At 57.3% G+C, this 26,614-nt stretch overlaps 1 protein-coding gene across 13 annotated transcripts in view; it reads right to left on the bottom strand.

Moving 5' to 3' along the window:
- The window catches only part of HIVEP3 (HIVEP zinc finger 3), a 450,052-nt gene that overhangs the window by 112,527 nt on the left and 310,911 nt on the right, over nucleotides 1-26,614 (bottom strand). The window contains exons 4-6 of one of the 13 annotated variants that reach the window (XR_005834194.1): nucleotides 16,318-16,545; nucleotides 13,052-13,128; nucleotides 12,531-12,700 (exon numbers count right to left, since the gene is read on the bottom strand). The exons of 7 other annotated variants lie outside the window; for them this stretch is intronic. The gene's annotated coding sequence lies outside the window, so the exon portion shown is untranslated. Of the gene's footprint in view, nucleotides 1-5,381; nucleotides 5,504-12,530; nucleotides 12,701-13,051; nucleotides 13,129-16,317; nucleotides 16,546-26,614 lie in introns of those variants that run through there. 5 more of the 13 variants (XR_005834195.1, XR_005834196.1, XR_005834193.1 and 2 more) reach the window with 5 other exon arrangements.

Genomic DNA, 26,614 nt, shown 5'->3' with positions numbered 1-26,614 from the left:
CGTTATCATCATCTCCCCTAACACTCCTAGTACCCTGCAGCAAAGGTGTCGTAACCACATTACACACGGAGGAAAAGGAAACAGAGAAGCTTAAAAATGCAGCAAATCACACAGCAAGTATGTGGCAGAGCCAACTGCAGAGTGGAGTTCCTTCTAGCGCCGAAGCCCCTGCGCCCTGCCTGACCATGCTCGCAGAGACCCCAACACTGAGCACTCCAGCGACGGGTCCTTAAACAGCAAAACGTTCCTCTGGAAAGGAAGCCCGAAGACTCCCATTCTACGGATGAGGAAACTGATGTCTGCAGAGGAAAAGCCACCTATCTGGGGCCACGTGGCTAGTGAGTGTTTGGGTCTGCCCCACTCTGAGCTCCCCGGGGAGGCAGCCTCTCTCCTCGTGCTTAGCCCAGAGCTGAACCCACAGGAGGACACAATCCGCTGCTGGTGAACAAACGAATGCATGACGGAGGAGGTTAGGAGCGCATCTCCCACGAGCCAGGGGTTTCCCCCCAGCTGCCCCAGACGCTGGCCTCGGGAACGGGAGAGCGGGCTGATGTGGAGGGGGCCCGAGCCAGAATATCAACACTGACCTCCAAACCTCACGCCCCCCTCGCAGCCAGTGGAGCTGTCAGAGGCATGGAAGCGACGCTGGCCCCGGTCCCCACTTGGCCCTCACCTCTCCACCAGAGCTGCAGCTGCACGAGGAAGAGGAGCGGGAAGACGGCCGAGCTGGTGATTCTTCAGCCCAAGGGCTGGTGTTGACGAGCTGGAATGTACTCTTTTTCAAAAGTCTACTGTTTGGAGCAAATGGGTCCATTCTTATTGAACCCTTTAGTAGACAAGTCACAAATACCATCGTCGTGATTATTATTATTATCATGCACGCTTTACATTAACAACCGAAACTACGGTTTGCTGTTCAGCCACGACACACCAGGCACAGCCAGCTCATAAGCCACCCGACACAGGGGGCTTCCTACACCCCATGCAGCCGCCTTGTAGGTCAGTGTCAGCGTCCTCTCATTACAGAGAAGGAAGCTGAGGCTTAGGAGAGGCAAAGGGACTTGGCCCAGGAACATGCCAGAAAGGAGGCCTACGGGTCTCCATAGCTCGTGCTCCCACCATGCAGCTGGTGTGGGCCTGGGACAAGGGGGTTAGAGCCACAGCTAAGGACGCATAGAGACTAGAGGCGGAGCCTGCCAGACTTCTCGGGCACCCAGCCGGCTGGGCTTCTCATCGGCAGGCTGACCTTCCAGCACCAGCGCGCTTCTCCACATGCCCACATGCCATCCCGAGAGGCCCTGAATCATTTGGGGTGGGACTTGGATCTCTTCTGTTAGAAACCCTCAGGCTGCCCTTGGGGAAGAACCATGCTTGCAGTCCTCAGGGGGGCATTTTCTCACACCTGTACCCTCTTCCAGAGGGTTCCAAAAATGTTCCCTGTGAAATCCAAAGAATTTCACCATTTACACAGCATACCTCAGAAGTTGAGACCTGACAATTCCAGGATTTGCAAGGGAGTGACAATGACTCTGATCACCACAAATGGGGCGTAAAGCTGTGTCTTTATTCACCATGATGATTATTCCCGAAGAGTGTGGTGTTTATGACAAGGACTTTGGAGCCCAAAGTCCCGAGTTTGGGTCCCAGGTCTGCCCTTTACTAGCCGGGCAACCTCAGGCGAATGCGTTCAACAAAAATGGTTCTTCCAAGCTTACTATGCAGCCATCAGCCCTGGACTGGGAAGAGGGAAGACACGGAAGCGGACCAAAAAAGCCACAGTCTCTCTTAGCTCTGAGTTCATTATCTGTAAAATGGGAGCCAACAGGTACCAAGCGCCTACGACCGCGCGTCAGGCCCTGGGCACGCGGGTGCTCTCTTCACACCCCCAAGGGCCTCAGGAGGCACGTTCTCCTGTATCGTGCTTTGCAGCTGAGGAAGCAGGGATCCAGGGGCCGCATCAGTGGCCTGGATGAACCGGCAGTGGCCCTGTGGCAGGGATGAGCTCTCGCCCCTTCCGCAGACCCCCGTTCGCGGGCCCTCCCCGCTTGGCAGCCTCGCCCACAGAGCGAGCGGGGTAATAGGAGAGAGGGCTCTGCAGCCGATGAGGAATGGCACAGATGTATGACGTCATGGTTATTAATAATGGAAGCAGGGCAGCTAATTCGCGACCCCTCCAGACGGACCACCTGAAATGCTGTGAACCTCCGGCACACCACATCGCATCTTATCACGGTGGAGCTGGAAGGGGCCTGAGGAGCCCAACCTTCTCCTCATTTATAGGGGCGGAGGTGGACAAGAAGTGAGGCCGCCCCGCCCCCAAAGCCCAGGCCACGCCAAGTTCAGCTCTAGCGACTGAACCGCCAAGATCGGGCACCCGCCACTGCTCCCCTCCAAGGGGTGCTGGTAAGGGACGCAGCAGCGAGCGGCAAGTGTGGCCTCTCCACGGGCCCTGAGCCCGGCTCCTTCATGCCGCAGGGCCTTTGTACCTGCTGCTCTTCTGCTCAGAGTGCTCCTTCCCCAAAACTCGGCACGGCTGTCACTGTTTCATCATTCAGACCTCGGGATGAATGCCACCTCCTCACGAGAGGACTCCCGGGGCCCCGTCTTTATCTTTGCCCGTTCCTCCCTAACAGTCACACTTTCATGGTGTGTGTCACCACTTAGCCTTATCTTGTCCATTACTAGTCATTCTCTCTCTCCCACCGGAACGCAGGCTCCACAAAGAGAGGATTAAATGGTTTTCAGCGCTGTCATCCCTGGAAAGGTGCCTGGGACCCAGCAGGCACTTAGAAACATGTTCAGCGAGTCCCCCTGGAGGCTGGCCTGGGTCGCAGCCCCCTAGCAGCCCGCAGTCCTTTGCTCACTCACTCACTCACTCACTCATTCAATAAATGCTTATTGAACCCTCCTCCGTGCCAGGTGCTCTGCTTGGAGCCGGGGGTTCCAATCAAACAAATGACACCAAGTCCTTGCCCTAACGGAGCTGCGACGGCTGACGAAAACAGCATACAAGACACGCTGTCAGTCACATCGCGTGCGACCAAATGATAGCTGACCAAAAAAGGTGGGGGGATCAGTATGGCAGAAGCTGGGAGAAACGGAACAACGCTGGGGAGATGCCGACATCAGATGGGCCCTGCAAGGGCTTCCTATATGCTCAGTACTCATCTGGGGGGGCTAGTGCCAGGCACCCCCACCAGCTCTGGGGAGGGGGGCAAGGGGACATACCCATGGCTACGGGTGCCTCTGGCCGCAGCCTGGAGCACAACAGGACGGACGCGTGCGGCCGTGTGCACAGAGAAGCAGGTGAGTGAGAGCCTGTGTAGGAGGGCGTGTGTAGGTGTGCAATCGACGTGTGAATGAGAACCCAGGATCAAGCCTGTGAGCGTGTGTGTGCGGAGGGAGAGAGGGATTTGTGCTTACAAGTGGATGGGTGCGTGTGTAGGAGTCGTGTGTGTGTGTGTGTGATGACTCGCTTCCATTACTCTTCACAGAGGCTCCACGTCTTTACACGCTCAAGTCCCCAAACAGATGACACACAGTGGCTACCCAATCATCATTTGATTCATTCAACACTAAATCATTTACATCCTCGTGTTTGTCAAATATATCCTACGGAGTGTCCGCACACAGCAATAAACTGGTTCCAGAAGAGAATGATCAACTTCTAGATATAACTGAATGAGGTGAGAGCACTGGACGAGGAGTCTGGTCCCTGTTTTACCACTGTCTTGGGCTGCTGTTTAGTTGTGTGACCTCAGAGAAGCCACTGAACTTCTCTGAGCTTCTGCTTACTCTCCATTCAAGATGGCAATTAGAACTTAGCTCCCCAAGTTTGGTTGCAAATCCGCACCGCCACGTCATGGCTGCTGGTAGCCTCAGAAGCACTGTTTCCTAGGAGAGCAAGCACGTGTAACTGGAAAAGGGCCATAGGGCCAACTGAGGAAATGCTGGGCTTGACAATGTTAAACAGGTTCTCTTATTGCGGTACTTCTCAGAACCTTTAATTTGCCAATATGGATTGTAACTGACCAGCGGGATGATACAGAGCTTGCAGAATTTGCCAGACTTACTAGAACAGGGAAATCTTTACTCATGGCATGGCTTTCAGAACTAATGTTCCACACAACAGGCTTTGGGGCCTCTGCTAGCAGACACGCAGGACACTTATTAGTGCCCCCTTTCTTGCAGACGACTGAACAGAAATGGCACTCAATCTCACTAAATCACAGAGCAGAGCCATGGTGAACACCAGCCAGAAGCATCCAAACCACGGTAAGCAGCATGTGCACAGGGCTTTATATTTACAAAACATTTTCACTTAAAGGATTCCGTCCTCCCTGACAACATTCATCTGCGGACCCTCAGCCCCATTTTGCAGATGATAAAACACAGCTGAAAGAAATTAAAGAATCTGCCCAGAGCCACTAAGTAATGGGCTCCTAACTTGACTTTATCAGTTTCCTGTGCGTCCTCGACCCAACCATCAATGAATACATTATCTATTTTATAGATAAGCAATTGTAGCCACAGAGCAGCCCCCCTGCAAGATGCAGTGGCTGCCACCACCCGCACCTGTCCTGCAGCTGCCACCGCTCCGGGCACACGGCACTGGCTGAGCAGAGGGCAGGGGAGGGTGCTCAGAGAAATGCCCACGGAGTCGGAGCTGCTCTGCAAACACCCGGGCTGCGAGGACGGGAGTAGCTCCCTCCCAGTCACCACACCCTCCCGACCATGCCAGGGACAGCACCCCCCTCCGAGGCTGCGCCCCCTGTGCCAGGTGCCATTCTGCAAGGGGGGCGGGAAGAGCCGGAGCTACGTTGTTTCACTTACTCCCAGTAAGCCCGAGGAGCACCCGGCTGGTCGGAGGTGACAGTCTGAAACTGCCACCACCTCCAGGGGGAAGGGCGGCCCGCGCTGCCAAACCCCTTCAGCAGTCCCCACCGGTGTGCTGGGTCCCCCCACACCGGGAAAGGGAGCGCCAGGCCGGAGAGGTGTGGCGGGGTGAGGGTCTGCCCAGGGCACGGGGGGGGCTGCGCACGCCAGCGGCGAGCGGGGCTGTGCCAGGCGCGAGTGTGCGAGAGAAGTGTGAACGCGGGAACGCCTGTGTCACCCCAGGGCGGTGACAGAAGTAGCGTCTGGGAAACACAGGCGGAGAGCGCGTGCACCAGGCAACCCCGGCTACGGAGGAGTCCCAGAGGTCCCCGAGTTGGCACCGGCGCGCTCCTGCACACGCGCCCGCGCCCAGCCCTCTCCCACCGGCGCGGCGCCCGCCAGTCCGTCCGCTGCCCGCCGGCCCGGGGCCGCTCGCCGCTCGGCGGTGCGGGGCCCCGGGGCTGCCAGGCCGCGGCGGGGCGCGGCGCGGGGCGCTCGCTGCTTACCTGCCGGGCGGCCTGCGGCTCCGCTGCTCCGGGCTGGGCTGCGCCGGGCTGCACTGGGCTGCGCTGGGCTGCGCGCCCGGCCTCCGCGCGGCTCGGCAGCGCCCGCTCGCTCGGCTCCGCCCGGCTCGGCTCCGCCCGGCGGTGCCCCGGGCGCTCGCAGGCGGCCCACGCGGCGCGGGGTGGGCGCGGGGCGGGCTGGCGGGCGGGCGCCGGCGGCAGGCGCGGCTCTGGGCCGCCCCGCGGCCGCTTGGAAGCTCCTTATTTGGGCAGTGATGTCAGGGGAAGTCGCAGGGGCCGGACCACCCACTTCTTTCCATTCACTCCCCAGAGTTTCCTGTCGCCCTGCCCGGGAGACCCCGGCGCCCGCCCGGGGCGCCTCTCCGGCCCGCTCGGCCTCGGCGTGCCCGGCCCCGCTGCCCGCCGCTCTGGGATCCCCCCCGCTGCCGGGGTCCCGCTGGGCCGGGGCGCGGCGGGCGGGCGGCGGCCGCGGAGGGTCTGCGCCTGGGGAATCCCCGGCTCGCGGCGGCCGCGGGAGGGTCTGCGTGGCGGCCGCCTCGGTGACAGGCCGTGTCACTCCGGGCGCCGCCCCTCCCTCCGCGCCCGCCCCGGCTCCCGCGCTGTCATTTCCTCCCGGGCCCTCCGGGGAGGGCAGTCAGGGAAGCCCCGGTCGCGGCCGCCCGGGCCCTGCCGCTTGGCGCCCAGCCTCGGCCGCACCCGGCCCGGCGGGCGTCCGTCGTCGTCCCCAAGGTGTGCGCTCCCCGCCCCGCTCCCCGGTGCCAGCCCCGCTCCGGGAAGCCCGCGCCTCCCAAGGCGGGAAGACACCGTACTGAGCGCTGGGCGGGGCGGGCCTGGCGCGTCCTCCGTGGGCTCCAGCCTGGGGCGGGGGCGGGGGGCACCCCGGGGCTTCCCAAGGGCCTGACTTTACCAGAAGCTGCCGGACTTGGGACCTGAATCACCCTGATCCAGACTTCGGCCAGTCGCCAGCACACTGGGGCCAGCCCCCACTCAGGCCCCCAACGGCCTGCTTCCCAAGGGAGCAGAATGGCAGGGGGCCTGGAGACCTCACTGGAATCTGTATTTTGCAGAGTCGCACCCCGAGGCTCAGAGAAGTCAGGTGATTTGCCCGGGTTCGACTCTGCGCAACCAGAGCTGCCCCTGGGTTTGGCTGACTCTAGCCTAGCTTCTGCTGGCCTGGGAACAGCCTCAGGAGGTTACCGGGACTGGGCCAAAGTCAGGACTACAGCGGGGCAACCTCAGGGCTCAGGGTCCCAACTGAGGGAGGCACCCTCCAGGTCATGAAAGCTGAAGGCCCCACAAGGTGACTGACCATTACTCTAACCAGGGAGGGCTGCCAAGAAGGCCCCAGGTTTCTTCTGGCTCCAAAGTGATGCCCTCAAATTCAAGGCCCTGCCCATCAAAGGGAGGGGGCTCCCTCTGACCAGAGGCCACCTGGGCCCAGGGGACAGTGGCCCTGGGGATTTCTGTGCTTTCTCCAATCAACAGCTTCCAGCAGAGACTCCACCCTCCCTACAAAGCCAGGTCAGAGCAGGCAAACCCCTTCTAGATCACTAGCTTTAATGGAGGGAGCCCGGACTTCCAAAGGGGCCCCATACAAAGGTGCCAGCGGGGGTGGGGGACTTGGGGGGCAGGGAGGAAGCCATAGCTCCAGGGCCTGCAGGAAGTGAAGGGAGGTGGGATGGCAGCTGCACACGGGCCTGCACACTCACATGCACATTTGCACACCTGCTGGCCAGTCGCCAAGCCTCCCAGCTGTTCTGTTGTTCGCCACCACCCCCGTGTCCCCATCTTCCATCAGCTCCCAGAGCCCGATCTCAGCTGGAATTGGGTCATCCCCTCTTCCCAGAGGGAAGGACCACACTTCCTGACCTAGCATGTAAGGCCCCGCAGCGCAGCCCTCCATGACTTTTGCCCAGTGCCCCCTGGTCCCCAACCTTGCACCAGTTTTCACACCTTGGGTTCTGTGCACAGACTTCTGTCTGAAATGCGGTCTCCACTCCTCCTGCTGCCCTTCACACCCTGAATCAAGCCTGCCCTCGATAAAGTTCCTTCCCTTGATTAGGGCAGCAGGGACAGAGTGCCTCTGGGGTCAGGTCCCTGCCCATCATTCCACTCCTGCCCTGCCCCCACTGCCCTGCTTACCCTTTCCAGTGGGAACAATTCTAGAGAAAGTAGATGTCTTGTCATAATTCCTATGCCCTGAGGAGGGACTTTTTGTCATTCGTGCGAAGGCTCAGATGATAGCCTTGCTCCTGCCATGATGCGTGTCCTCCCCCCACTCTGAGGAGTGGCCCTGCCCCACTGGACCCTCCCAGTGGATTCAGTCACCTTCCTGTGCTGCCACAGGCAACCAGAGATGTCCCCACCTCCGCACACTGCAGTCAGCTGGGAGAGATCTCCCCTCTCTCCAGCTTGGGAGCTACCAGGAACTCCCAACTTAGTTCTTCTCTCCCGCCAGAACTGACAAGTTTACAAATGTTTGTTAAGTGAATGAATGATCTTGGGGGCAAACTGAAAGGTGAAAATACAAGGAGGGGCAGAATGATCCGACAAAGAGTTGTGGCTGAGGTTCCAGGGGTCCAGTCTAGGGGCTGGGGGAGAAGGGGAGCTTCTCAGCTCGAATGGATCGGCTGCTCGGGAAGCTGGGCCACGGTGCCATCCCTGGAATAGCTCCCCGGCTGGAGCTCTTTCTTTGGACTGCTCCTTCCTTCCAACTTTCTGTGGCTTGGGATTTGTCTTCCCCCTTCAAACTCATCTGGTGCAGCCCCATCCAGGCAACCTGCTATATCCCCACCCCGGTCCCCATACACACAGTCCTGAGCTGGCCTTAGCAAGCTGGAGGAAAAGGGAGGAAGGAAGGTGTGATGTAAGGAGCACTTTCAGGGTGCTAGACACAGTTACACTGGACTCCCCCGAACCTCCAAAGATCTTGCTATTTACCCCACGAGCCCCACAGGGCCCATCCCTCTGTGGCCATCCTCCAGGCCAGGAAGTGTCAGCCTTGAAGTCTTCATCCAGCCTCTCCCACAGCCAAAGCTACCTGTCCCCACTGGCGACTCAGCTCCCACCCCAGTTCTGGAGCAAATTCTCACCAGAGGCCGGAAGGGCTTCAGGACTCCAGCCTCAGGGCTCAGGACACAGGATGGGGGCCGGCGGTCCTGCTTCAAGGCTAGCAACGGAGCCCAACTCCTTCCTGTGAGCCACCACACCGACCCTGGGACCTGGGGCACCCTTTCCATCCCATAGCTGGATGGGTCCCAGGTTAGAAGGCAGGTGGTGCCGGGTGCCAGTTCCTTCCTATCAGCCCATCCCCAGCATATAACTGGGCCAGGTCTTAAGAAATTCCCAGAGCTCAGCCCTGGGGGCCTTCCCACATTCCTTCATTCCTCGCACATGAATCAGGCCCCTTCCCTGTTATGGGAACATACAACTCACAAACCTGTGTGCTAGGAGCTCCATCCAAGGATGGAGACTGGCGGGAGACAGATCATCCCCACGCAACTTGCTAAATGCTACATTGCTGTTTGCCAAGCCGGGGGCAGGGCGGGGGTGGGGGTGGCGGGGCGCACACAAGGCGGGAGATAAGATTCATTCTACATCTGGGGCTACAATTCAGGGAGTCTGTAGTCCAGGTGTCCCAGGTTAGATTGCTGACTGCTTGTTTCCATGGAAATGCTACACACACACTGGGCTCGGTTCTGCTGAAAAGCCAACATCACACTGTAGCGACTTCACAGGCTAAAAGAGATTACAGCAGAGGGCAGGGCTGGCATCCGAACTGTCTCTCTGTGAAATTTGGTTTCCAGCTCCTAACGACCAAATTACAGACACACTTTGAGAACACACTGTCATTCCTAAGGAGCAGGGCCCACCACAGTGCTCTTGGGGAAGCTGTGGAAGCGGAGTCGAGCAACCCACCCCGTGGGCCTCCAGGTTATTTGTTTAGGCCTCTACTGACTTACCAGCCACTCCCTCTCCACCACCGTCCCCTACGGCTACGGTTTTCCGGACTCGGATGCTTTGGGTCATTTTTACTGTTTGTGCGGGCGCAGTGGATGTGCGTGTGTGCGCGCCCACGTGTGTGCCTGCGTGGTGGGCGCTCTCTCCGTACAGTACCTGGACGCGTGAAACTTCAGTCCTGCCTCGCACAGGCCAGCCACCTCTCTCCTGGCACAGAGGCCGAGCGTCTCTTACAGTTTACGAAGATCACCTCCTGGGGTTCTAGAGGACTCAGCCTCCACCTCTCTCCCCAGCCCAGGGGGCCGTGTTTCCAGCTTCCTGACTCGGTGGGGCACTCACTTCATCCCTGCGCGGACGGACGCTGTGGGTAACAGAGGGGCCCGAGAGCTGCGCCGGCCCGGGTTGAGACGGCGGCCCTGCGCTTCCTGTGGGACCTGGGGCGGAGTACGTGATGTCGCTGACCCTGACTTCTTCACCTCAAAGGGCCGCGATAAAGCTTTGAGAAGCTACTGCAGTACGGCCCTTGCGGGGGTCTCCAGCACGTGGTCGGTGCTCGATAAACAACAGCAACAGTTGTGTCGTTTGCGTATTGCGACCCAGAATCCTGCTCCTCCCATACTGTTGACCTTCACTAGTAGGGGCACCCAGCACCCCAAGACTGAAGCCAGCCTCTCTTCTCCATGCCTACTGCCCAGGCCAGGTCACCACCATCTCCCAGCTAGGGCAGCCTTCTCCCTGGTCCCCTGCCCACCTGCCCCACCAACCTATTCTTCACACAGCTGGAACTCTCTAGGACAAAGTCAAGTGGGTCCCTGGCCAGCTAAACTACCCTGCGTATTAATGCCTTTTATAACCACACCTCAGTTTACCTGTCCAAGCCTCCCTCCCTCTGTACCATCCCTCTCCGCTCTTCGCTCCCACTTCCCTTATGAAGGCCTGCCTGTTGCCCCAGGTGGCATTGGCTGTTTCCTTCTCAGGGAACCTCCAGCGCTTGCTACGGACTGTCTGGCACGTGCCCCGTGATCCACAGTCATCTAATTCCCTCTATCGGTCGCCCCTTTTCTGTTCCGCGGCTCTGTGCGCAAACACATCTTACTCAGTGCAGGAATGTCACAGGTATGCACAGCACGCTAAGGACAGACTTCGGCCCCTCTGGCCGTCCTACCCAGTAAATGGCCCTAAGAGGGGAGGCAGCCTCAAGCCCACTGACTAGTTTTCCTCAAATGACAAAAGCATCTTCTTTTCCTACACTTCAGATGGACTCTGGCCCAGCCTGAGTCCTGTGTCTGCCTCATTCTGGCTCTTCACCAGCATTTCGGGGGACTCCCATGGGGGGTGGGGAGGGCGGGGCCTTTGGTTCCAGGAAATCAGAAGATTAGTCAAACCACACACTCTCCTGGCTGCTGAGAACAGGTTTTCCCCAAGCCAAGGGACCGACTTGCAAGATCATCAGGAACAATAAGTATTTACTCTGCACATGGCTTTGCACCTGCCAAGGGAGGTGAGGCAGTAGTGCATCCACTTCTAAGGCTTGGATTAAGATAGTCTGGGTGCAGGGTCCCACTCGGACACTTACTGGCCCCTGAACTCCGCTGAGCCTCAGTTTTCACAGCTGTAAAATGGGAGAATAACATATCTCAGGGAAGGATTACAAAGATTAAATGAGAACTGATGAAATTAGAGGAGAAAATGTGTTTCTCAAGAGCAGAAGCAGGCATGTAGTCGATGCTCAGTAAAGGGTGCCCCCCCACCTCCGCTCAGGCTCTTGGGGGTACCCTGATGCATCAAACGTAGTCTTTGACAATAGCTCATAAAGTGGGGGAAGAGAATTTCGTCATACCCCATAAATACGAAGACAAGGCAAACAGCAACAGGTAAGAGGAGAGAAAGAGTTTCAGGAGCAGTGAGGGGGAGAGGGGAATTCTGGAATGGCCTGCAAGCCCTCTCCCCTTATGGAACTTGTACCCAACAGTGATTGCTTCTGCCCTTGTGGCCGGTCTGGGGCAAGGGGTGGGGGATGGGCAGTTGGGAAGAAATCCCAAAGCAAGACCAACGAGGCAGGACGGAGCCTGTGCACCCCACAGTCTGGTTCCAGAGAGGATTTACACCCTTGGGAAATAACTACAGTAACAGTGGACAGCACAACAAACAGCATAGAACATACCAGAAGGAGACATGAATGTGGGTCAGGGTGGAAGATCTTTTAAAGCTTCCATCTAACAACAACAAAGAAATCTGGAAACGGCCTTGCTCCAGCCCTGTTCAGGCTCACTCCCCCTGCAGCCTTTCCAACTTCTCAGGGCAGGAGGTGAGATCTCCAACCTTCATCCTTTGTCCTTGAAGTTCTCCTGCAGGTTGGGCCTGGCCTGAGCGGATCACCCCCAACTTTCCTAAAAGTACGGCTTTTCAGGCTCCACGCCTTTGCTCAGGCTGTGCCTTCTACCTTCTCCTATGCCCTTCCTTCCCCTCCCCCCGCCTTCCCTGCAGCTCCTCTCTAAATTCTCCTTGACTATTTCATGAACTCTTCCTGTTAGGTCTCTTTCAGATGTCCTGTTCTTACTTTTTCCCAACCAAGCCACCCCTTCAGGAGAATTAAAAGCCCCCTTCTCAGTGTTCCTGTAACTTGCATGGCGTGCTCACCAGACCATTTAGCATATTGGAGTCAGGTATCTGTGTCTGACGCCCCCGCGAGGTTCGGGGAGCGCCGAGGCTCTGTGCCTGGCACCTAGTACTTGCCCAACCTCCAGAGCATCTGGAAGGCCTTCCCCCATACTTCCCACCGCTGGGCAGGAGAGCAGCCCCTGTCACTCTGTCTGGGATTGCAGGTGAAGTCCCCACTGATCCCCTAGGAGCTCCAGGCACTCAATACAGTCATGCTCCCTCCATCCTAGAAACCTGCCCTCTGACGGGTCATCTCCCCCAGGCTTCCTGCTGATTTTCTGCAACACCCCCCTCAGAACCGACCCCCCCAATCCAACAGGATGAGAATCTCAGCTACGTCCTGGGACACATGGTGGACACCACTTAGTGAGGGCTGGGTCAGGGGAGCTTGGGAGATGGGGCGACGTCCCCGAGGGTGGCAGACTGAAAAAGCCAGGGACCTGGGGACGGATTCGGTAGCTGGTTCTGAGCGAGGAGGTGAGAGATCAGCAGCAGTTTGGGGGTGGGGAGGAGGGTGCGATGGTTGATTTTATTGGTCAGAATGACTGGGGCACAGGAAGCTCAGCTTTCTGGCACAATTTTTTCTGGGCGTGTCGATGAGGGTATTTGTGGATGAGATTAACATTCAAATCTGTAGCCTGAGTCAAGCAGTGGTGGGCCTCATCCAATCCACTGAAGACCTGAATAGAACAAAAAGGCAAAGTAAGAGGGAACTCCTCAGCCGGACTGACTGTGCTGGGACATTGGTTTTTTTCCAGCCTTTGGTCTCGGGCTGAAACACCAACTGTTCCTGAGTTGCAGGCCTGCTGGCTTCCAGCCAAGACCTTGTACCATTGGCTCGACTGGTTCTCGGCCCTCTTTCCCGTTGGTTCTGCTTCTCTGGAGAACCCTGCCTCATACAGAGGGCTAATATACGAATTCCCTGGACCACGGGAGGGGCCCAGAGTCCTCACTTGAGTTCCCATCTGTGCAACTCTCCAGAACGAGTAGGCGTTTCCCATCTCCTGCCACCCAGAGTCGGCCGTACTCACCTAGAGAGATTCACTGCGACGGACTCCAGCGGTCACCCCTCCGTGGACCCCCAGCACCCAACAGGTTTTCAGTAACGCTGAATGAACAAATAAATACCGCGCACTATAGGGTGGCTCTTTATAGTACGGGGTATGGGCTCATCCTCACCCCGTCATTCCCAAGGCTCTGGGACAGGCAGGAGGGGGACCGTCAGCCCCAGCACCAGAGGAGCAAACGGAGACCCAGAAAGGACCTAGAGCCAGTCCTGACAGCAGGGACCCTCCCCTGGATGAGCCCAGGAAGGCTGCAGCCCTGGGTCCAGGGGTCTCTACCCAATACACACATTCTCTAACGAATGTTCAGTGAACACCCACCCACTACAGACCAGGGCCTGTTCTGGGGACTTAGAGTGAGTGCATCAGTGAACAGAATGGACAAAAATGCCTGCTCCCATGGACCTCACATTCTAGAGGGAAGAGCCACATGGTAAACAAGACACAGCATAAGTACGTGCATTATATAGCGCGTTGGACGGAAGTATACACTGCAGAAAGCACGGAACAGGGGAAGGGGATCGGAACACAGCGGTGGGAGGCGGGTAGTTTAAATAGGGTAGTTAGAGGGAGCTTTGCTGAGAAGGAGGCGTTTGAGCAATGGCTTGAAGCAGGTGAAGCATTGAGTCATGCAGCTATTGGGGGTGGGGACCTCCACAGGCAAAGACAAAGCCCTGAGCAAAGGCCCTGAGGTGAGGATGCGTTGGGCACGTTACTTGGGGCCTTGCAGGCCATTGTGAGAAGTAGAGCTCAGGAGAAATAAATGAAGGGTGATGGCCGTGGGCCTGGCCCCCGCAGCAGGTCTCCAATGCCGATCCTCTTCTCAGAGAGCAGGACCAAGCTTGGGCCAGCAATGGCAGAGTCAGAGGGTACCTGGGTGGGGGAGGGGACAGCAGACAGACACGAGGCAGGAAGCAATTTTCCTGGATTACCACCCCCTTCAGCTTCCACCGGATGCCCCCTGGCTCCCATCTGTATCATTCCCGGGGGGCTGTCGCCTTGCTGTCTGAATCTGGAGTCGGTCTCCAGACCTGCTTGGACTCTCACTGGTGGGGATGATACCAGACAGGTTATTTAACCTTCCAGTGGAAGTCATGGATGCCAAAGTCAAGAGCGGATAGACCCTGCTCTTGAGGGCTTGGTGGAGGCGGGGGTGGGGGCTCTCAGGGGAATTGCAGGCTTGAACTGGAGAAGGAGCAGGAAAGGCCGTGGGGTGCCGGCCCCCGGCTGGCTGTCCCACCACCGCCTCTGCAGGGACGCAGGGGCCCCACTCTGTCTCTGCTACACGGTGGCAGGTGTGAGAGGCAGATCAGTTCCCGCAGCCGAGATGAAGTTGCAGTCAGCAGACTAATTTTAGACTGGGCATCTGCTCTTCCGTCCCAGAGACTCGGCTCTGTCTGGGATTCACTCTGTCTGCATTTGCCAGAGAAACAAATCCTGTTCTATGGGTACAGACACGGGTAGTATCCAGAACAGAGCTGGCCCGTGGACCCCTGCCATGGGGAGGCCCCCAGGAGCTGGGCTTTCCCCGGACATCTGTGTCCTCCTTACTGGTCTCCTGTCTCACCTCCAACAGCCGTGGGTTCCTGGGGGTACCAGCTTTGGTTTCCATTCTGCCTTCCCACAAAGCTGGTGGGTCCCATGTGGGTCCGCCTCCACCAGCACGGGAGGGCCTCTTGGCTAGGAATGCCTCTTAGCCATCCCCACACCCCCAGCTCTCAGCACAGGTGCTGAAGAGAAGTACAGCCCAGGGAGACCGGGCCTAGCAAAGCACACGGGAAGGGTCTGCCGTTGGCAAGTCTTCCTGGAAAGGCTGCTCACAGCAGGGGCTGGTTGAGTTGGACTTTGACGATTGGGTAGGTGTTTATTAGTGGAAAAGCCCACCGAGGCCGAGGAAACGTGAAGAAACAAAAGCCTGAAAGAGCGCTGAATGTTTGGGAATGGCCCCAAGAGACGGAGGGAGGGAGGGAAGGAGGGAGGAGAAATGACCCCTTCCATGCGTGTGTCAAGGTTGTTGGGCCCTAACTCTGGGCTAAACAGTTGGCCAAAGCCCATGAGGGGCTTTGGAGCACATGCTCGATGGATAAGTATGGGTGGCTTCCAGATGCCAAATCCAGGCCCCTCCAATCTGGCAGAGCCACCTTCCTTGTCCCCTCCCCTCCATGTCCCTTCTGGCCCCGTGGGGCCCTCCTCCACTTCCTGGCACACGGGGCAGGTAGCAAACACAGGACGTGCTGGGGGTGCCCTCCTAGACCCCCACCTGAGCTCTGGGCCACGTATCTCAGGATATCAGGCCATTCCCCTCTCCCCTCCTGGCCACGAAGGTCACTGCTCCATCCTCGCCTCAGTTCCCAGTCCCACGGGCAGGCTCCCCTTTCACTTCTCTGGGCTCAGCTTCTCCACCTGGTGCTGCCATCTCAAGATTCCTCAAGAAGGACCCTGCGGCCTACCGTGGCCTCCTCCCACCTCGGCACTGCCCTGTGGTGACCAGGAAGGTTCTGTTTGTGGAAGGCAAGCTCTCTGAGCTGGGGGCTCTCTACACCCCATTGCTTAATTCCTCCAACACCCCTCTGAGATGTTCCTCATTTATCCATTTCTACAGGTGAGGAAGCAAGATTTTGCTGAGGTTGACTGGAGGCTGCTGGTCACACAGCCAGGAAGTGGTGGAGCTGGGGGATGGACCCCAGTCTGTCTTTCTTCCTCTCTCACTAGCCTCCCCCCAGCCCGGAGGGCGGGGCCTGGACAGCTGGTGTCCAGAGCAGAGGCGCTCAAGACCTCGGGCCAGTGTGGGTGAGTAGGGGAGACCTGGAGGGGGAGAGAGCCCTCACCCAGGATCCCTACCTCGGTGCCCTTGAGAAAGAAGGAGTTAAAAGCTTATGTAAAGAGATTTGCAAATAGATCCTACAAAACAACATTTGGATGATTTAAGTGTTAAGGAATCAGAACCATATGGATTAAATGTCCCTGACGTTACGTATGGTTTTAAAAATTAGAAGGAAATGTACTGGGAACACATACACATATAAAATATGTAAGGCCAGACCGCATTTCTAGCTTTTGCAGACATGGAGTTATTTGAAAAACACGACACAGCATTCACCCAACTTCCCCCAGGCTGCCCCCCCCCGCCCCTTCCTCCCCTCCCCAGCCCCTGTCTTCTCCCCCCACCAAACAGGGCTCAGCTCCCTCCCCAGGGACCCAGCCTGAGAAAGAGACTTCCCAGAACAGCAGACCTGATGCTCTCACCACAGGACAGTTGGAGCCAAACAGCTGGGGCAGGCATGGCCGGGGTCTCCCAGAGGCCAGATGGGTGGTCGCAGGTGGAAGGAGACGGTGGGAATGCCAGCTTCCCCCAGGGGCCTGAAAGTACTCTAAGAGAAGACGCCAAGACGCTCCGGGGAGGCAGACATTCCAGGTGTAGTTGCTTTCCATTCCTAGTTGCTTCTGTACCTCACGCAACCCTTCCGGCAACCGTGGGAGGAAAGACTTATCATTCCCACTTCACAGGAGGGGAAACTGAGGCTCGGGAGGCCCAGGGGCTCTGGATAGCCGGGCACCAGACCACAGCCAGGGCTCTTCTGTCCCACACTCGCCCGGGGCTGTTTACACTATCCCTCACTGATCAGAGCACAACCGAAACCAAGAGCCCGTGTCCAGTTTAACTGAGCATTAAAGAAAAAAAAAAAAAAAGCTGGGCGAGCTCCTCAAAGTTAAAGGTTGACCTGGCAGGGTGTTTTTTGAGGACTCCCTCCATCCGATACCTCAGGTTTGGTTTGGCTGTAAACTGCGTGTGGCATGGGGTTGGGGGAGAGAGGGTATATAAAGCTTCGTGCGGGAAGTTAAACCATCAGAAGCTGCCTGGTCAAATCCTGGTGGGAAAGGCGCCAGGGGCCTGGCGCCTCCCTGACCCCTCGCCTGGTCCGTGCAGAAGGAGGCGTCGCTTCTCCTCTGCAGAGAAGGAACCCCAGGGGCGGGGAGCCCATGCGACATTCCCAGGGGCACACAGCTGCATTCCGGGCCAGGTCCCTCTGACCCCCCCCAAAGGTGGTCCATCGGGAGGATTGAAGGCCACCCAAATATAAGCCCAGCTCAGCGTCAGGGGGGCTGGCACCGAGTCTGTCCCCTGCGCCCAGTCCAGAGCCTGACGTTTGTGATCATTAAACAAATCAATGGGCGAGGAAGGAGACATTCCCTCCCCTTCGCTTTGCTCCATCCCTCACGCAGGCCATCGTGTCCTGGACACAAGGGAAGGCTTCACACTGATGAGACTTCTCCTGGTGACGCTACCCTGTCTGATGGGACGCTTGCTTACAGCCTGTGAGGGCTCTCAGGAGGCTGAGTTTGAGGCTGGGGTAGCCGAGGACATGGACCGTTCAGGGCAGGAACCAGAGAGAAAAGGATAAAAGGTATCAGAACGGGGCGGGAGCTTCCTCCCCATCCTGTACCCACGACCTGTCCGAAAAGTCTGTAGTAGGTCCCATCTTGACGGGTTTTTCGTAACAGCCTCTTAACTTACGTGCAGCCTCATCCCGGGCCGGCCGGGCCACAGGCGCCAGGAGAGAGGCTTTCCCTTGGCACAGACAGATCTCAAGCACCTGTGAGGAGTGCCTTTGCCCACGGCCTTTCTCAGGGTCAAATATGCGGGGAAAACACTGATACTGAGACCTCCTGGAGATTCCCAGCGGACGCCCCCAGATGAAAAGCCCTAAGGGGCTGGTGAATAAAACAGCTCATCTTTAACCCACACTACACGTAACAGAGAACCCCCACCCCCCGCACCTCACCCCTGATGAGGAGACCTAGGAGACCCCTGTGCGACTTCCGTTGGCTTCTCACTGACAGAACCCATCCTCCCATGGGCATCCCTGCTCCTCATGAGCACCCCAAACGATCCCTACTCTAGGCTTTAATCCAGGTGCCCACGACCCTCAGGCCGGCCCACTTAAATCTTCTCAATGACTTTCTTCTGCTCTCAAGACAAAGACCAAATTTCTTTGAGGGGTCCCCATGACCTCCTTCAGTGGCCCCACCTGTCTCATCTCCCCATCACCCCACCTGAGGTGAGGGGTATTCTTTCAGTCTCCTTTGCCTCAGGGCCTTTGCACATGCTGGGTCCCTTGCTGGGAATGCTTTTCCTGTACAAGCCCTCCTTGCCTAGTTAACCCCTCTCCAAACTTTCGATTTCACTTTGCACGTCACTTCCTCAAGAGAGGTCTCCCTGGCCCCTGACTAAACCTGTATACGCTCTCTGTACATACCTGTATAAACCTGTGTGTACTCTCCGCATACCATATGTATACACTGTCTCTGCACACTCTCTGTATACCACATACTTCCTCTGTCGAGCCCAAGTATCAACATTTGCAACTTCTTTTTTGTGTGTGTGCCCCCCCTTTTTTGTCTGAGGACTAGCTTCCTCACTGAAATATAAACTCCATGATTAGGGCGACCTGTATGTTTTCCTCACCATTGAATCCTGCCACTGTAGCTGCTGGCCCCCAGGCTTTTCCCAGCATGCCCTGAGAGACCTGGAGTGAGGCAGAAGATGGCTGGGAGGGTCACTGTAACCTCGGTCTCCTCCCCCAGCAGCGTGAGGAAGAACAGGGGACTCAGACTCCGGGCTCGGGTGTCTCAGGAATTCATTGTGAGAGCACGATGAGGTCACGTAATGCTTCTGAGCCTCAGTTTCTGAATGCGTAAGACTAAAAGGGTGTGCCAATACAGAACGACTTACATTTTGATTTATTATCGACTCAGCTCTTTCTTCCAATGCAAGAGTAATGGGCAGTATTGCTTTCTGCCTGTCCAGGACCCTCTCTTCCCTTTCTTCTGGTAAGACTTGCTCAGGGAACTGTCTTCCCCAACTGCAGTCATGACTCTGGCCGGGTTTTCCATCATAGGACCCGTCATCCTGCCTATGGCCACCTGTTTGACCAAACACGATATAGTCCATGGGCTCATCAGAACACCACCCTGGGATTCTTCTCACTTTAACAGCTGGGAGGAAACGTTGCTTTTCTATCTGAGGTCATGAGCTGGGATGGTGGTGACCAGGAGCCATCGGGGCGCCCACGGTCCTTCTCCACTCCCTACAGCTACTGTGTCTTGTTGTATGGCAGAAGAAGCCCCAAGGCAGCAGATGAGACCAAGGTCAAGACAAAAAAGCATAAAAATAAAACACGTAGGAAAAATAAGAGTCTGATGACTAGATGACAATGTATCAATTCCTAGGTTTAGCCATGCCTGAAGTCCACCCACTCACCCATCCCAGTAAAATGAGGCCCTAAGACCAAGCTCCATCTCACTCCTCCCCTGCCTCAAGCCAGAGAGAACTCAGTTTCTGTCCCTTGCATTTGAAAGAATGCTCCCTACTACATCCAGGTCCGAAGGCATCCCATAGTACTAAATAAACAACCTCTTGGAAGGACAGGAGTAACAAACATCAGCATGCATGGGGATCCCTGCATTACTCAAACATGCCCCACAGTGCCATCCTGTCTAATCCTCATGACAAGAATAGCCAATGATAGAGAAAAACAATGGAGTGACGATGGAAGACAAGGAACACTAGAATAGGGTGTTAAAGACCTGAGCTCTAATCTAGGCTCTGCCACACACTTGCTGTGTGACGTTGAGCTGGTTTCTTAGCTTCTCTGGGCGTACCTTTCCTCCTCTATAAAATGGGGAGGTGATGTCTACCTCAAAGGCTGCCATGAGGAATCATGGACAAAACCAGCAAAGAGCCTAGACCGCTGTTCCGGGCTAGCAAAGCCTTGATAAACATCCGCCAAGCTTGTCAAATCCAGAAGTCCTTTCTAGAAAGAGAGTCTCTAAGTCTTATTTCTAAGAATTAGCGTTGGCCATGGGTCCAAAAGGAGAGGAATGTGTGAGAACCTCCCAGCTAGGGTTCGGTATCCGGGTAACATACGACATTGGCTGTCGGCTGCCAGTTTTGCGGTGACATGAGGTTGGCTGATGGGTTTGCTTCCCCACGTGTTGGGCACTCAGGTGTGTCCACAGGGATGGCAGCTCTAACGGAGTGGTGACAGGTCACTGAGGCAAGGAGCCTGTTTACGGTTTCCAGATGGGCCTACGATGCTCCTAACTCCGCCCTGGACCGTGTTGAAAGGATGGGCCAGGACTCCGCAGAGGCTGAACTTGACCCCAGTCCCTGTCTAATGGGTTCTTGGCTTTAGTGGGGGGAGGGCAGGGTGTGCCCCTCTGCGCTGGACTGCCTGGGAAGTCGGACAGACTGTGTTGCCTTCCAAAGAACAATTCTGAAAACTGCTACTCAGAATAAATATTTTGGTTGCATTTTGCGCTGTGGCTGTGGGGGAGATTTCCATGGAGTGTGGTTTGCAAGGCGATTCTCCTCTGTTGTTTACTCCCTGCGATCCCCGCAGCCTGTTCCTGGCAGGCATCTGTGTCGGCTGCACTCCGGGGCCACTGGGACCTGGATGCTCTCTCCGGAGAGGCCGGGCCGGCGGCCCTTCACGGGGGCCTGACTGTGACGATGCATTAGGCAGCTGGCCACCAGAGCCCTCACTCCCCAGCTCAACCTTGCCCTCCTTCGCAGGCCCAGCCAAGCCTGGCACTCTCTTAGGAACCTCATTCCCACCACCTAGGAGAAACTGTAATTAGCTGAGCTGCTCCAGGCCAGGGGCTTGGAATTCCTGTGGGCCTAGAGATGTGGCCGTGTCCATTTCCTCTTCCCAGGGTGGCCCTCTGCTCCTGCCCCTCTCCACCCACTCACCTCTTCCCCGAAGCCACAACCACACAGCAGGCCCCGGGCCGTCGGGGCCACACCGCTGTCTCCCACCCATCCCCCACCCCTCTGAGCACCCTCTGGAGAGAAACCCTAGCCCCAGAGGCCTGAGCATGGCACATCTCTTGGTTACGGTGGCTGTGACTACTGCCCCCCCCGTGAGGCCCGGTTCCGAGGGCCACCTAGGCTCTGGATGCCCAGGTTTGTGCTTGCTCGGATGGTGACAGCCCTCCAGCCGAGAGCCCATCCTTAATCTCAAAGATGAGGTAGGGAGAGACGGGAGCATGCCACCTCCACCCAGCTCATCCTAGAGTCTGGTCCCCGCTCCCCGCTCCCTACTGCCCTGGCCAGATTTCCAAGGAGAGATGCATTCATGGGAACAGGGTCTGGCGATCAGGACAGAGAAATGACAACAACTGGGGGGAGTGATATTTCCAGGCATGGGCGTGGGACCCAGGGCCCAGGGAGAAGATGCTCTGTCAGGGATGGACTGCAAGGATCCTGGTTAGGGGAGCTCACACTGCGACTGGCCATTTGGAATGTTAAAGACCCTCGTCATGGAAGCAGCCTTGAGGCTGTGTGAATACGTTCTTCCATTTTGTCACCTCCCCAAAGCCACTCCCCTACTCTCTTGACATGCGTCCCATTCTGGTGGGTCCTAGAGTTACCATGATGAGGGCCTTCTGGGACCCCACCCCATTTTGTGGATGAGGGAGCAGAAGCTTCCAGAGGCCAAGGTCCATGCCCGGGGTCACAGGGCAGGGTGAGGCAGAGCCTGATTGGGACTCATTTGTCAGGATCCAAGTCCCGCACTCATTCCACGGCAACATGGCAGCTGTTAAACACAGAAAGGTCAGAGCCTGTTTCCCCAGCTGGGTGCCCAGGGGCTCTAGGGCCCTGGACCTGCAGTGGAAGCAGCCAGTCTCCCCCTCCCCACCCCCCAGTGGTCCAGAAAGCGGCTGCATGCTTTTGGGAAGAGGCTGGGAGGACAGTCTGCACCCCTGGACCAGAAGGGAGCCACGCAGCTCACGGGCAGGGATGTGCAGCTGTGGCCCCCCTGATACTGGGCGGACCAGGTGAGCCACTCCTTACCCCCAGCTCCACTCCACTCCAGGCTCGGGCCCGGCTCATCACTGAGCTCATCCTGCCCAGGCCTGGGAGGATGTGGGAAACCCATCTAGGGCTAGAATCAATTTTCTCACCATAAACCACATGCGCTATGGGTGCCCTGGGCTTGCCTAGGCTTACCCACCCTGGTCTTATTGTAGTGCCCTTGGGGGGGGGCAGGGCATCTCTCTGGGGGCCTGACCTGAGGCCAGTCTCACTGTCCTCATCAGAACTTCAGTCCCAGCTCACTTCACTGAGGTCTGGCACGTGCCAGCCACTCTCTCCATGGGCTGGGCCCTATGCCTCATACCCGTGGCAACCATGTCTGGACCATGCCATAAAGGAAGATGGGCCAGGACCACTGAGCCCCCTTCTAAGAGACACTGGCTGTCACACGCAGAGGTCCAGATGGCCACAGCCAGGACACCATCATTTCTCTGCAGGCCAGCTTGGGGGCCAGGCTGGAGGCTGGGCCACTCCTCTCAGGCCAAGCTGCTGAGACCCCCAGGTCCCCTCAGCATGGAACATGTCCACAGCGACAAAGGGGTCTCTCTGGCCTCAGCTTCCTACTCAAATTCACTTCCGCCAAACTCCAACCCCAGCAGGGTGTCACTTGAAGTTCCAGAACAGTGGGAAGGGCTGGTGGCACTCAGTGACACCAGACATGCAATTTCCATGTTCTTAGCCTAGTCACAGGGCCCAGCTTGGCCAGGCTCCACGGACAGAGCCAAGGCCATGTCCCACCTGCTTGTGCTTGAGCTAACTGCCGGGCCGTCTCTCTCCCAACCTGGGGAAAGGAGTGTCTCTTTGGCTGGTGCTGAAGCCACATCGCGCCTTCTGCCCAAAAATGGCTTTGTGCCACCCTGTTCTCATGTTGGCTACTTCTCCCCTGCAGGGTACCCCAAACCTTCTTAAAACAGCACATGGAGTATATGTCAAAAAGGACAAATCCTTGTGGAAGTTTACCTTTTATGGAAGTAAGCACAGCTACCCATTAGTAAGCCCTTACTATGCGCCCAGCTCCAGGCTACACATTTCAGGTGTATGTCATCCTCACAATAAAATCCAAGGAGTGGTACTAATATTATCCCCATTTCCCAGATGAGGAAAATGAGGCTCAAAGTCCATCTTCCTCGAAAGCCCCTCTCATCCCCCAGAAGCTGAGAACTGATGTGTGTTTTGTCAATGGGCTTCAAGGGCTGTTTCTTGGGGGCCCAGGGACACCTCACAGTTGAACTAAACTGAGATACACTATCTCCCCAACCAGCAATACAAGAGTGCTCAGGGCCCGTGCCCGTCTGACCCTGGGCTCAGTTTAGGGGCCACGGGAGACAAAGCACCCTCGTGCTGTCCTCTTTCATGGACACAGCTCGCCCCGCACCCGCCCTCTGCACCAGCCCGTCCCAGTCCACCCCTCCCCAGAGACCACCCTAATGGCTGGGGAGACCTGAGGGAGGGAGGAGCCGGGAGACCTGGGGTCCCACTGCATGCAGATCCCATGGCCACGGCTCTGCGACAGTTGTGACGGCTCCTCCCGACGTGGACTGGCTGCCCCAGCTTAGATGTTCTTTCTGACTATCTGCAAACTGGTTCATTTGCAAATCGACTCCCAGCTCACCTCTGGGAATGCAGCAGGGCTCAGACACATCTGTCCTCCCTCTAAGGCTCTCCCAGATGACATTTCCTGGCTATTACATAATCAAGGAAGCCCAGCCCCCACCAGCCAGGACTCTAATTGGAGAGCTCTTTCCCAAGAGCCCTGGGGACATAACTCTGTCAGCCGAGGGGAGGCCCTCTTACCTCTCAGCCCCTCGGTGCTTTCTCTCCCTCTCCCACACAGACGTGCCCAGGCACACGTATTTACATACCCAGCCCAGTGGGGTAGCTGAGGCCACATCTTCTGTTCATGCCACTGGCCACGTCCAGTGACTTCTATGATCTGTGCTCACCGTGAATTACGCGGCCCTGGGTCCCTCAGACCCACTCCCACCAGGATATCCCTTCTGAGCACCTCCTCCAGGCTCCCACAGCCCTGTATGCTCAGCATGCTGCCGGGAATGTGTCTGTCCTCCTAGCCAGGCTAGGACCTCTCTAGGGAAGGGGCTGAGTCCGACTGCTCCCTGTGCCTTCAGGACCCGAATCTGCCTGGTCCTCAGGGGACACTGGGAGGGTTGATGAAACGGGTCAGTGAGTGCAAGGAAGGACCCTAGCCAAAGCCCTGGGGTGGGTGGCCTGGGGGGGGTCTGCAAAAGCAGCCTTATGTACGGATTTCCTAGAAACACCACAAAAGGTCCGCTTTTGAAAGACCCGAGACCCGTTGTTCAGAGGGGAAACTGAAGCCCAGCTGGGGCAGGTGTTACCTAAGCAGGCATGACCTGTTTGCAGCAGCGCCAGGGACCCAGCCAAGCTCCCCCGGGCCCTCTCTCCACTCTGCCGCAGCCTCTGAACCTCGGTAACATGCTCTGGGGGTGTTCTTTTCCTCAGAAATGAAGCCACCACCTTCCGAGCCTTAGGCCCAGTTTGCACCAGATGCCACCAAGACACAGTCCTGGTGCTCAAGGAGCCATGCAGACATGTACCCAAGAGCTGTAAAGTGGGGTCACGTGGAATAACAGAAATGTGTAAGAGACGGGACACCCAGGGGGACGGGAGAGGTCAGGGGAGGCATCTTGGAGGAAGTGACATCAAATGGGGTCTCTGCGGAGAGCTGGTGAGAAGGACTAAGTTGGAGTTGGGAGGGGAGAGGAGAGGAAGGGGTGGTCCCATTAAAGACACAGAGACAGGAAATGATCCAGCAGGTTGGGGAACTGCACAAGCCAGGTGGTGAGGCTGAAGGGCGAAGGACAGGAGGGAAACTGTGCTTTGAGGCTGGCCCAGGGTGGCGGGGGTGGGGGGAGGGCGGGGCAAGGCCCCATCAGGAAGAGCTTGAAAGCCATGCTGATCCAACGGGATTCCAGCTCACAGGTAAAGAACCTCATATTTGGGGTCTATGCGCCCTACCCTGCCCCTTCGCTTGATCTCCCACCATCCCCGGAGTGGCAGGAACCACAGACAGATGCCATCCCTCTCTCTCATTTACCTAGGCAACCCCTGGACCCAGGAACACGCTCTTCTCAGCTCCCTGGAACTCCTCCGAGCCAAGATGTCCTTACATTGTAGAGCTGGGGCTGTGATATGTTAGGAATTGACACTTGCAGAAACGAGTTCGTGTTGACGTCGAACATGCCGTCCCGAGGGAGACGCCTTGTAAACAGCTTTGGAACTTTGGATGGCCAAAGCAGCTTCTCCTGGGTCTGGTGAATGAAAGGGCTAACGGGCCCAGGGCTCCTAGTGGACCCTTTGGGGAGCTGGGAGAGGTCCATATCGGCTGTGGGATTTCCCCACAAGACTCTACCTGCACTGAGAATCGTGGAGCATCTGCCCAGACCCTTGCTGGGGCCTGGGGCTCAGTAAAAAGTCAGAAACAGGAATCACAGGAGGCTGGCAGAGGACAGGGTCTAGTTAGAAGGGCCGTGGGGCCTGGAGGCAGGGCCTCTGTGACCATAATAATGCCAGCGCCCAGAGGCCCTGCCCTGGGCTGCCCTTCTGGTCCCATCCCCTGAGGGTGATACTCGGGGCTCGTGGAGAAGCCCAGCAAGTTATGGGAGTGCAGGGGTGTTTCTACAGGGCCCAGTGACCAGTAAATCCCAAACTGATGACCAGCTGAGTGGTCCTTTGTCGTCGACTATCTTCCAGGAGGTGCTTCCCTCCGAAAAGGCCTTCTGCCTGGCCTTGGAGATCCAGTCACGCCTCTGGCGTGACAGATGTGGAAACTGAGCCCCAGCAAGGGGAAGTGGTTGACGGAGGGTCACGTGGTGAGGCGAGGGTGAGGGCGAGGGAGGACCCAGGGCTCCTCACTCCCCACCTCGCCACCCCCACTTCCTGGAGGTGACTCAGCGAGACAGTCGGCACAGGAAGGAAGTGGGAAAGGGAAGCCCAGCCTGCTGGATTCCAGGTCACCACTTCGCTCGTCCGAAGCCACCAACCACCTTGGCCATGCAGCTCTGCCTCATGCCCATGACCTCTCAGCCCTTCCTTCCCAAGGCCCCAGCTGCTGACCATTTCCTCCAGGGTCAGGCTCACTCGGCCTGTCCAGCGTCTCCAGGGACTCCCTGCTGCAGAGTCCCCTGGTGCTTCCCTCCTGCTAGGTCAGGGGGTCACCTCCACAAGCTTGGTGAGTGGCCAAGCCCGTGTGGGCCAGAGGTTCATGAAAGAGACGAGACGAGGCGCTTATAATGGCAGCGGCGCGTTTAATGCCTGGAGCCAGAATTCGGGTTCCCTCGTCTGCTGCCAGGGGAGCCTGGTGAACTCAGCTCCTTTGTAAGTCTGTAAAATGAGGCGACAGCACTTACTCTGCAGGTGGCACGGAGAACGGGGTGAAATAATTCACGCAGAGCCTGCCACAAACTGAGCCGCATGGCTCTGGCCGTTGCTTTACTTCGCCGCAGGGACGTGCACACAGCACCTCATCTAAGTCTTAGGACCGACCTGTAAAGGACATACAGCTCTTCCCATTTAACCTTCGAGACGCCCGAAGTCCAGGGAGGGGAGGGCACACAGCGTGTGGCTGGCAAGGCAGGATTTGAACCTGGTTCAATCTGATGGCGGAGCCCCAGCCT

Source organism: Ursus maritimus, unplaced genomic scaffold, assembly GCF_017311325.1.
Source record: "Ursus maritimus isolate PB19 unplaced genomic scaffold, ASM1731132v1 scaffold_12, whole genome shotgun sequence".
Taxonomy (NCBI): Eukaryota; Metazoa; Chordata; class Mammalia; order Carnivora; family Ursidae; genus Ursus; species Ursus maritimus.
Note: the sequence above shows the minus strand (reverse complement) of the source record. Positions and strands in the feature narration are given on the sequence as shown.